Source organism: Benincasa hispida, chromosome 10, assembly GCF_009727055.1.
Source record: "Benincasa hispida cultivar B227 chromosome 10, ASM972705v1, whole genome shotgun sequence".
In the NCBI taxonomy this organism is placed as follows: Eukaryota; Viridiplantae; Streptophyta; class Magnoliopsida; order Cucurbitales; family Cucurbitaceae; genus Benincasa; species Benincasa hispida.
In genome coordinates this window covers 57,255,993-57,267,252 of record NC_052358.1, presented here as the reverse complement: position 1 = coordinate 57,267,252, position 11,260 = coordinate 57,255,993, and the positions used below count along the sequence as shown (strand labels likewise).

General features: G+C 35.2%; 1 non-coding gene across 1 annotated transcript; it reads left to right on the top strand.

Moving 5' to 3' along the window:
- Positions 1-562: 562 nt before the first annotated feature.
- Positions 563-634, top strand: TRNAD-GUC. Its single transcript has one exon. It is a non-coding gene; the product is annotated as a tRNA-Asp (tRNA).
- The last annotated feature ends 10,626 nt before the right edge of the window (positions 635-11,260 follow it).

The following is an 11,260-nucleotide window of genomic DNA, read 5'->3' as shown; positions in this document are numbered from 1 at the left end:
TTTCTTGCATTCTAAGTTAAACGTATGCACCCTAGAGATAGGCTTGTATTTTATTCGCATTGAGAAGTGTTGAATGATGTCTAATGCATGAACAGAAAGATAAGCAACCCATCCCATTTCATCCACATTACATCAGTTGTGTGCAATTATCTTTAACCGGCCCGTCCACCTACTTAAATTCCATTTTCACATGATCCTTCATTTTCCTCTCAACTCTTTTGTATTGTCTTGCACAGGCATAGCATGTTAGTGTAAATAATACATCTTTCACGTTTATTTAAGAAAAACCTCCTACTGCAAGTACAACGCATAATTTGTGTTAGTGAAACTGAATCCCTGTGATCGACCCTGGACTTGCCAGGAACCTAGATTAGATTTATACTTGGGTTTAATCTAGGAAAGCTTGAACGTTATTATAAGGAGTTGTATGCCTTCTGTGCATAATACTAACGCCCCAACACGTTGTAAACGCATCAAGGCAGAACACAGCACTTAGACTTTATTCTTCCAATCTGTTTTACTTTATACACTCCTAAAGCATCTCATGATAGCAAGCGAACAAGTCGTTGTAGTATAGTGGTAAGTATTCCCGCCTGTCACGCGAGTGACCCGGGTTCGATCCCCGACAACGGCACCAAAAACTTGTTCTCTTGCTATCGTGAGATGCTTTAGGAGTGTATAAAGTAAAACAGATTGGAAGAATAAAGTCTAAGTGTTGCGTTCTACCTTGATGCGTTTAATAATAATGGGATTCAGTTTCACTAATACAGATTATGCGTTGTACTTGCAGTAGGAGGTTTTTCCTAAATAAATGTGAAAGATGTATTATTTACACTAACATGTTATGCCTGTGCAAGACAATACAAAAGAGTTGAGTGGAAAATGAAGGATCATGTGAAAATGGAATTTAAGTAGGTGGACGCATCGGTTAAAGATAATTGCACACAACTGATGAAATGGGATGGGTTGCTTATCTTTCTGTTCATGCGTTAGACATCATTCAACACTTCTCAATGCGAATAACATACAAGCCTATCTCTAGGGTGCATGCGTTTAACTTAGAATGCAAGAAACATCACTAAGTAAAGAAGCTTTCACCAAGTTGTCAAGTTGGTTTAGGCGTTGGAACAGAATTATGCATGAAGTACTAATGCTTTCAACATAATAGAAGATAAACAATAGCAAAAGTGATGATCAAATATATGAATTTTATAAAGGATCAATGAGTCTTTACAAAGAACTATATTCAATCAAAATGAAATGGAAATGATATTAAGAGAGAAACTGAGTCAAGCCAAAGAATACAATCTCTTATAGTTCTTTGGCTCAATCTTGTTGTGTACAATCACGTTAAAGAGTCGAGGACAGGGTATCTTACTCAAGCATAACTTTCTCCACTCCCTGGCCGGCGATGGTGGTGGTTCTCAACTCCTTCGATCGTCTTACACCTTAGCACAGCTTGTATAAACTAAAACTAAGTCTACAAATTTACAGAGAGTATGGATCCTGTCTCTTATACACATCTAGATGTGTATAAGAGACAGGCATTACACTCTCCACTCCCTGGCCGGCGATGGTGGTGGTTCTCAACTCCTTCGATCGTCTTACACCTTAGCACAGCTTGTATAAACTAAAACTAAGTCTACAAATTTACAGAGAGTATGGAGCTTCTAATTCTTTGAACTCTTAATTTTGGAGGGTTCTCAAGTATTTATAGGCGTTGGTCTTGTCCACTTGGAGGATGGGCTGCATTTAAGTTCATGCCCTGGTCAGCATTAAACTCCATGTCCTTGTTGGCCGCCTGACCTCTAGAAGCTTTTCAGACGCTGCCTGCTGCTGGAAGCTTTTCAGACGCCGCGTATTGCAGGTGCCCATGCTTGCAAGTGGTGATGTGACACAATCAGCCTGGAGAAATGAATCTTCTATGCGTTGAATTCCCTCCGATGCATGGCTCATGTGTTAGCATGTTTCCTGCGGCACTTGTCTAATGCGTTATTTTCAGTTCTTGCATTGAAATCCTACAAAGTAGTGCGTTAGCGCCGCGATTTTTAGTGATAAACTTTTTTTTACATGAAATTGCTATTGTTTAAGTAAATCCATGCGTTTCTATTAAAAATGAGGAGAGTTTATCATTAAAAACCCTAATTGTTCTAACCTATGAGCAAAGATAACTTGTATTTTTACAAGTTATTACACACCTAGCAAGCCATGCGTTGAGGGTGAGCAATCACCCTATGCGTTGGTGATGGGCGACTCATGTGATGGCTAAGTGGGACTTCGATGAAGTAAAGGTGAGTTGCTATGCGTTAAGGATAAAAGTTAAGGCAAATTGATGGAAAACTTCAAGGGAAGATGCCAATGGTATAAGAACATAAGTCTTAAACAATTTAAGTAGAGAAATATGTTAAGTATTTAAGTGATTTAGGTGGCAAAAGGAAGATCACACAAAGTTCTAGTAGGAGGTGGACAAAGGAGATTTCATGCAATTGAAGTCTTATCACCCCAAGCAGGAGGTAGGTGAAGGAGATTTCAGCAAAAAAGAAGATTTTGGCTGGCAAGTTGAGATGAGAACAACTCAAGGCTAGGCTGGGTAGACTAAGTGTTGGCAGCTCTAAAGTGAGACAAATGGGAGTTGAGTTGTCACAAGGGGGTGAATTTGGAATGGCTATAAATAGAGGGGTTGGGCAAGAGGAATTTATTCATACCATCACTTAAATATTGTGTTGAGAGCATATTTAAAGAGTTACGTTTGAGTTATTAAGCTGCCAAGTTGATTGGAGATCAAAAGAAACAAAGGTTGCGTTAGTGAGGCATTGAGTCAGCCGGACGCACAGCCAGCTCACACCCTACGCGCACGCCTTGCAACGCTACATCCGCCCGCCCACGCGCTAGCCTAGTGCAGCTGCCCTTCCCGTACGACGTATCGCCTAGCGCAGCAGCCCCACCGTGCAACGCAACGCATGCCCAAATGCACTAGCCCCCTGTGCGGCATATCACGCCCACCCTGCCTACTGCCCAACGCCCAGCTGCGTACCACGGTCCAAATAACCTCTAAAGAGGCTAATTTGAGGATTTTGGCTAAATTGGAGTAGAGTAAGTTGGTCTTTTCATTATATAATAGTATTTTGACTATTTTTTACATTATTTATTGATATAACAAGTATTAATTGAGGAATTTCCATTGATATGGAGGAATTCTCAGGAAAGTATTCTCAAGGTGATTTTAGTGGAAAAACTTACTTGCGGTGAGTGTTTACTTAGTTTTATGCATTGATATATGAATAAATGCATATGTAAGTGCAAAACACATGCTTATGATGTTATGTTGATTGCCATGATATTGTTTGTAAAATTTCTATGGAAACTGAGATTATACCCGGACTACATAAGTTAGCATGCTTAACAAAAGGTGCTTGGCGGGAAAATATAATCAGCCTCGGTCGGCGGGAAATAATGGTTGGTGACGACCGATGGGAAATATTGTCAAGTTACCTATGCATGACTAGTGAGAAAAGAATTGTCGATGTGCACATTGGCGGGAAAAGTGGGTTATAGGAAAGTTTCCATAAAAAGTTGTTATGATTGATAATGTATCCATGATATGAGCATGCCACGTATAGCATGGAACTAGAAGAAGATGATTGAATGAATGTACACATGATCATGCATAAATTATACTGAAATTGTGATTATGTGATTGACTTCCCAAAAATATGTTTTGCAAAGTGATTATTATTTTAAAAGCACCACTCACTGGCTTAGTTGCTCACACTCTTCCAAATGTTTTCTTATATCCCCCCTCCCCTCCCCCCCCAGGTAGTAAAGCGGAGCATTCAAGAAGGAGTCTACTAACCACCAACACACCAGGACTTGGTAAATTCTCAAGGCACGGCTCGGATCATGTAATAAAGAATATAGGAAATTGAACTATGTGTATGAAAGTTAGATAGAGTGTTGTAAACATGTTGAAATCTTTAATAGATAAGGGAGGAAATGTTAAATTTAAATGTTGTCTTGGAATACTACTGGTGTACCCTCACACTCCCTTCCAAGTCTTGAAGGCTAAGGCTAGGGAGGGGGTGTGACAGTATTATTGTTACTTGGAGAAATTCTTTGCCTTTTTGTTTGAGTATTAGTAGTTTTAAATAGCTCATGATTTAAAAGTACTTTTTCTTTAATTGGTCTTAACACATACAAGTTGTTTTTAAATTTAGCTAGACAAATAATCACACCATTTTTCATAATGAACACTTCATTAAAAGAAAAAGAGACTGAATACATTTATTCAATTAAGCAAGATATAGATACAAGTTTTCTTTAATTTTAGGAACTATGTACAAATTTTCTAAAAACAAATATTTATTTCCAAAAAACAACTTTCCAGCTCCCACTATACGATCTGAAATGACGTCTCCCGTTCCAACCTTGAGCATTATTTCACCCTCCTCGAGCTACTGGAAGAAAATAATTCCCTATAAAGAAGAACAAACATGATCAGTGGCTTCCAAATCAATTATCCAGGCATTATGATCATTTTCCACTAAACAAGTTTCTAGAACCAGTAAATCATATTTACCTTCTTTTTCTTTCTTCTTCTTAGTGAGATACTTGGGGAAATTGCATTTTCAGTTACCATCCACATTGAAGTTGGAAGCACTTGCCTTTGTCAGCCACCTTGGCCTTGCCTTTACTTTTTCCAATAGCGGAAACCTTCCCCTTCCCTCATTTCTTCTTCTAGATCTTTTTAGAACCAGACGATGAGGGAACAAACTTAGTTATAGAGGATGAACCCTTATGGAACTTTTTGGAATGGGCAACATTTGCCTCTCCTTCTATCAGTCTCTTACTTTTCATAAGAGATTGAAAAGTCTATAACTAATTTAGGAGGATAGTTATGGTTTACTCTATTGTATTCATAACCGTATTGTTATGGTATTGGAGGAAACTCTTTGGAAGAGATTCCAGAATAAAGCATACCTGATTTTACTCGTCAATGACCACGTCGTTCATTTCAATGACATGAAGTAGACCATCAGGTCAAGAACATGTTCTCTCACTGACTGGCCTTCCTTCATTCACGTATTATAAATGTAATTAAAGGACTTGTGCCAGATCTGTTGGGAATGTCCTAAACTTGCAGTTCGTAAATGTTGTTAACACTTTCTATTTATCAATAAAAATATTGCTGAGTATTTTATTCAATAAATTTTTATTGATATTGCATTCTTTTATAAAAATTCAATAAACAAATCCATGGCTATAACATGAATCCTTTAACTTTATGTGGCGACATAAAAGAGGATCAAGTTTTAGTATGTAGCAAAAAATGGTCTATAAGTATATGGATGAGATTGGGTACCTCATCCCGGTGATACTATTGGATGCGACCGATTTAGTATACTGATACAAATGATGTGATCTAAAAATCATTCATGTGGAGACATGTGAGTTAGGGCATCCTATGCAATGAGTTTGCATAAGACCGGACCTCGAAATAGTCACTTTTCTTTATAACAACCGTTGACTGTTAAAACTGACAATTTAAACTCAATGACCTAGGGTAACTCGATCTTAATCCTGAGTTACCTATGAACTCCTGTTTATTCGGGATTATACTTTGATCTACATAGGTGAGAGTAGTCCAATAGCATTGCTAAATAAGCCTCCCATTTTAGGGATAAGACCGGATAGATAGTTGGGGACATAGCTTTGTAATATGGAATTCACTTCTACCCAACTTAGAGTTTGTAGATAGGTTATTCTCTTAAGCGTTGATGCCTTGTCTTGAAAAATGGGCCCTCGCCCTCTCATGAAAGAGGGGGTTATGGTTTATAAGTTGGACTATAAATCAATTGTTCAATGGAGGATCAGTGGGAGCTTAAGTAGCAAGATGTATTTACAGGGGTAAAACGGTAATCTTTAATCCAACCGTAAATACAAACGACCTATGAAGGATTGACTTACTAATTATGGTTAAAATGGACAGAAATATATCTACAGTGAGAAGAGTGCAATTGTCGAGCTATAATGGAATGTCTTGGTAGTTAACAAATAGTAATTAATTCAGTTTAAAGAGTTTAACGAGAAAATTGTTGGAGCTCATGATTTGTAGGTCCATAAAGTTCCTCTACTAGCTTGTAATTTGGATTAGTAAATTGAGTAATCTTGATGAGATTTAAAATTAGGGTTTAGAATTTGAAATGTTCAAATTCAATTAGGGCTTCTATTAATTGTATTCGATACAATTGAAATGTTTAATTTTATCAAAATTAAACAAAATTGGAGAATCGATTAATGTTTAAATTATGATTTAAATATTAATTATATGAAATTAAATTCATTTTAGTGAAATTGGTGTTTTATTAATTTAAAATTAGATATTAAATTAACAAAATTAATTAAAAGGTTTAATTAATTAGTTTTATCTAAAATTAATTAATTGAGTTAATTTTTATAAAACTAATGAACAAATAAATTAGTTTCTTTATTAAATTGATTTTAGAAATCAATTTTTGATTTGAAAAACAAAAAGGAAAATTTTCAAAAGTTGAGGTGCAAACACCTTATTCATCCAATTTCACTCAATTCATGAAAAAGGAGTTGACCTTCATGTAAGCTTCGAGATTGCATGTTGAAAGCTTTATAAATTGGAATGTTAGGTTGAATGATTAGCCAAATATTCAGAATTTCTACAAATATTCTGCAGAATTGGAAACCCTCTTTCGTTCTATCAAAACCAGCTCAATTTAGTGTTTCCACCACACAATTTTTGCAAGAGAATAGTAGAGAAGATCTTTATGGTGGTCTACTTGAAGATTGAAGCATCTTTTCATGGAGCTCAGCTAGTTTTGAAGAAGGTTCATTAAAGGTATTGTGTTCAGCAAACCCTTATGTGAAATAGTTTTTTTAAAGCATGTTTTAAACTCAAATTAAGTATAATTAGAGTGCTTATTGATTCTGATTTTCTCTGTTGCATGTAGTTTACTCCATCAGGATCTGAGATGACAACTGTCCAAAACATTCCTGGAGGGACTCTATGATCTGACATACAATGATCATGGCCTCGTGTTTCTTAGTAAGAAATGTCATATAGACATGCCAAGATGTAGACTCAAGCCTTGTCAATGACCTTTGTCCAGCGGTCATGAGCATCCCTCATTGCCTAAGATGCATTCGAGCAAGAATTGGAGGACACTCCCTCGTTAAGATAAATTGTAGATCATTTATAACTAGAATCATATTCAAGTTAGATTTCCACGTCGCATAGTTTTCATCGGTTAATTTTTTGTTCTTTAGCAAAGAAATATTTGTGAAAGACATACTGAAAAGAATAACAAACCATTGACTGTATCAATTATATTTGCCTTAACCCATTACACAAAATACAAGCATCCAATCAATTCAACAAAAATAAGTAATCAAATAACCCTAATTAAACTACTGATTTAATTTTTGCAATGATACTTTAGAGGTTTTGAGCAACAGCTACCGGAGGGTGATCAACTACTTCTCCCCTGAATTAAGACAATCTCAGCTAATTACTAATACTAGAATAACTCTAATTCATATAGATCTTAGTTATCATTTTTCGGCCAAGGATTCATTAACTAGCTTAATTCATCCCAAGTGTGACCCTACCATTTTCGGATCCTAGAGGTACGCTTCAGCAGGCTACCATAAGGAAAGACAACTATTGAAGATTAACCTAAGAAACTCTATCCATTACTAAAGTTTGTGTTGTTCTAAATCCTACGATCAGGCCTTCCGAAGAGGTAATCGTCCCACGACGACAAGCAAATAGATCATAAGAATCTCACGGTGCAACTTAATGGAGGAGACCATAGGCTACATTGACACGTGTCCTTCTCCCACTTACTATGAACACTTTCCCTATTCACCTTAGTATTGACCCATGCAAACACTTTTCGAATGGAGGCCGCACCTAGGGCGACATGAAGGTGAGTAAAGATTTCACAGTGTGAACTCTTAGGGATGTGAGAGCTAAAAATTGATATATCACGTATACCATTTTTCTCCCACTAATGTGTTCTACCGTTTTAGGGATTTATTATACTTAATTAAATTTCGGCTAAAAAATCTATCTAAGTTCATACCTATTATAACTCTTATGATAAGGTTTTTACTCCAATGTTCTAGGTGAATTAAACCATTTAATTAACCTAGTGATATTGCATGTTAACAAAACTAAAGTTAATTCAACTCATGTTCTGAGTTAGTTCCTAGGTAGGAGGTGTTCCGTAAACCATCATCTTAAGTATCCCCAACCTAGACAGAACTTCACTGGAGTTCGTATTTCATGTGCAAAAGAGACCGTCTCTACTACATCAGCTTAGGTTTTCAGTACGACGTCCAACGAGAGCTTGACTCACTTAACTCAGACTGATCATGGACAATATATTTTCTCGGTATCTTCGTTCATCCTTGCCCTATTTTCCTATTTTTCCTATTTTTCATTTTTTTCATTTTCTTGCTTTCCTTTATTTTCTTTCTAGGATTAGAAAATTTTAGACTAACTTTCTTCTTTTTCTTGTAGCTTTTCCTTTCCTTTTCTTTTCTTTGCTTTTCTCTTTTTTGTAGGTGCAAGAAAATGAAAGAAAAAACAAAATTTTATGCAGGAAAAGAACAAAAAAGAAAAAAATTTCTACCATCACCCATTGCACGAAATCAAAGGAGTTTTCTGTTTCCTTTCTTTTTGTCTTCTCACTCATATCTTCGTTTATAAACATTGAGGACAATGTTTAATTTTTAAGTTAGGAGTGGGGTAAATTGCATGTTCTTACCATTTTATTAGGGTTATAAAAATGAAGAAAAATGAAGCTACAAAAAAATTTTCTCTATGATCTTTGCATGTTAGGAACCCTTGAGCACCTAAGCTTGGGTTATGTGGATTTTATGATCTTGATTAGGCTCTTACACATTTCTGGCATACTTTTTATTCTTTGAAAGAAACAAAATATCATGATCTTGGCATTTTTCCTTTTAAATGACTCATTTTTGCTTCAGTTCATGATTCATTCAAAGCATGCTTAATTCATTCAAGAATCACATTCACTTTGTTTGTCATGTCCATTTTTTTTCTCAATCTTTTGATTCTTATCAATGAACTTTGATGACGCATTCTCTCGAAAAATAATAAAAATCAAATTTTAGTTTTTTTTTAAATCTTTTCTAAAAAAATTTTGAAACTCAATTTTTCAAAAGAAACTTTCTTTTCTTTTTAACTTCATAAAAATTTGAATAGTCTTTATATTTATTTAGAATCTAAAAACTCTTAGAAATTTCATATCCACTTAATTTTATTTGTCACCCCGATAGGACAAATTTTGGTCTAAGATAAACTATCTTATTTTAGAGACAAGTCTATACAAAGAGGATAAAAAAGGGCCTAGATTATTTTTTAAAAAAAAAGGTAAAAAAAAAAAAAGAAAAATTACTAGCACATAAAAAAATAAAAAGCAAGCCTGCCTATTTATCTTAATTTTCACTAATGTGTGTGTGTGCATGGATAGAGGTGAAAAGAGCTACCTCCATCGTGTTAGTTAGAGCCCGCGAGAAAAGAGCGATAGGTTCCCTGCAGTGTGAGTGTGAAAGCTATCCCTCTAGGTAAAAAAAATGTCAAATACATTTTGTGTGCGTGAGTTTAAAAAGGCACCCTTGTCCTAGAATTGTCTCTCTTTTTTGCAAGATAAGATAGACTCTAGACCGATAACTGAGCTAGTGTAGGGCGAAGAGGCATTGAGAGTTGGATATAGCCTTTCTACTAGTTTTAGCTTTTAAATAAACTAAAACTGGAAGAGAGGTAGTCTTTCTTTTTATGACTACAAAAAAAAAAAAAAAAAAAAAAAAAAAAAAAAAAAAAAAAATAAAAAAAAAAAAAAAAAAAAAAAAAAAAAAAAAAAAAAAAAAATTAAAAAAATAAGTTTCAAATCTAACAATCATGCTTGTAGAAATTCTAATGGATTCAAAGAAGACACAAATTTAGCATACAATTTATTCAAGAACACTAAAAACTCAAGAAATTAGCAAAGAATTAAAACTCAAAAACTAGATAGAAAATCATTACTCGAGCAATCCATAGACAAATCGAAGAGGAAGATCCAATCCATCATTTATAATCTAAAAGAAAATAAAAATCTAACGTAAAGATACAAAAAAAAAAAAAAAAAAAAAAAAAAAAAAAAGATAAAGGAAGGGGAAGAACTAGTAGCCATTCCTTGGCCTCCATCAGATTTTGCATCATCTTTTTACCTAATTCAGAAAGAACACTTTTATACAATAGGTGAAGCGTTGCAACACTGATAAGAGCATTGCAACGCTCTTATCGACAACAGCCCTCGAGTGGTGGAGTGGTGTTGCAACATTACTGTGGTGCTTGCTTACGATGGGCGCGTGCGGATGCGTTGGCATTCTGTTAATCTTTGTAGCATTGCAATGCTGCCTTGTATACGAGCCTACTACCTTACAACGTTGAGTTAGAGCGTTGAGCGAGGGTTGCGATGCTTCAGTCAGGGGCTTTTTGGTCATTTCTCCTCATTTGAAGGTCGAATGCTTAAATCACCTCTAAATTGCTTCAATTTAACCCCATTTGACTCCAATTGCTCGGTTCCACCTCTTCGATGCTTAATACCTACAAAATAAGATAGTTAATATTAAAGATCCATTAACAAGCCTAAATTAAGCTAGGAATTATAGCTCTTTTTGAGAGCTATCAACAATCCCTCGTGAATAGGAGTTCATAATAGACTCAGGATTACAACTAAGTTGCCTAGGTCATCTTATTGAAATAGAAACCTAACTAGTCAACGAAGTTACATCTAGTGATTACTATTTCGTGGTCCAGTCTTATGCAAAATCATTGCATAGGATATCCCCACTCGTATGTTACCTAGAAAAATGTATTGAATCATTGTGTTTGTACCAAATACAAAGTGGATCATATCCATAGTTTCACTAGGATAAGGTACCCAACCTTATTCCTATACTATAGACCCTTTAGGCTATATGTTGAACATTGGTTCTTGTATGTCTCCACATATAATTCAAGACTCATAAGACAACCTATTATGTTAGTTTATTAGATTTAGGGTTATTAAGACAAAACGAATTTGACACAATCAATAACACTTATTGAAATAACATCAATAACTTTTTATTAATGACAGTCAATTATTTAATTTTCTATCTACAAGTTTTAGGGCATAAAACTCAACACCATTAAGTTTCATTTTGTTAAGTTTCT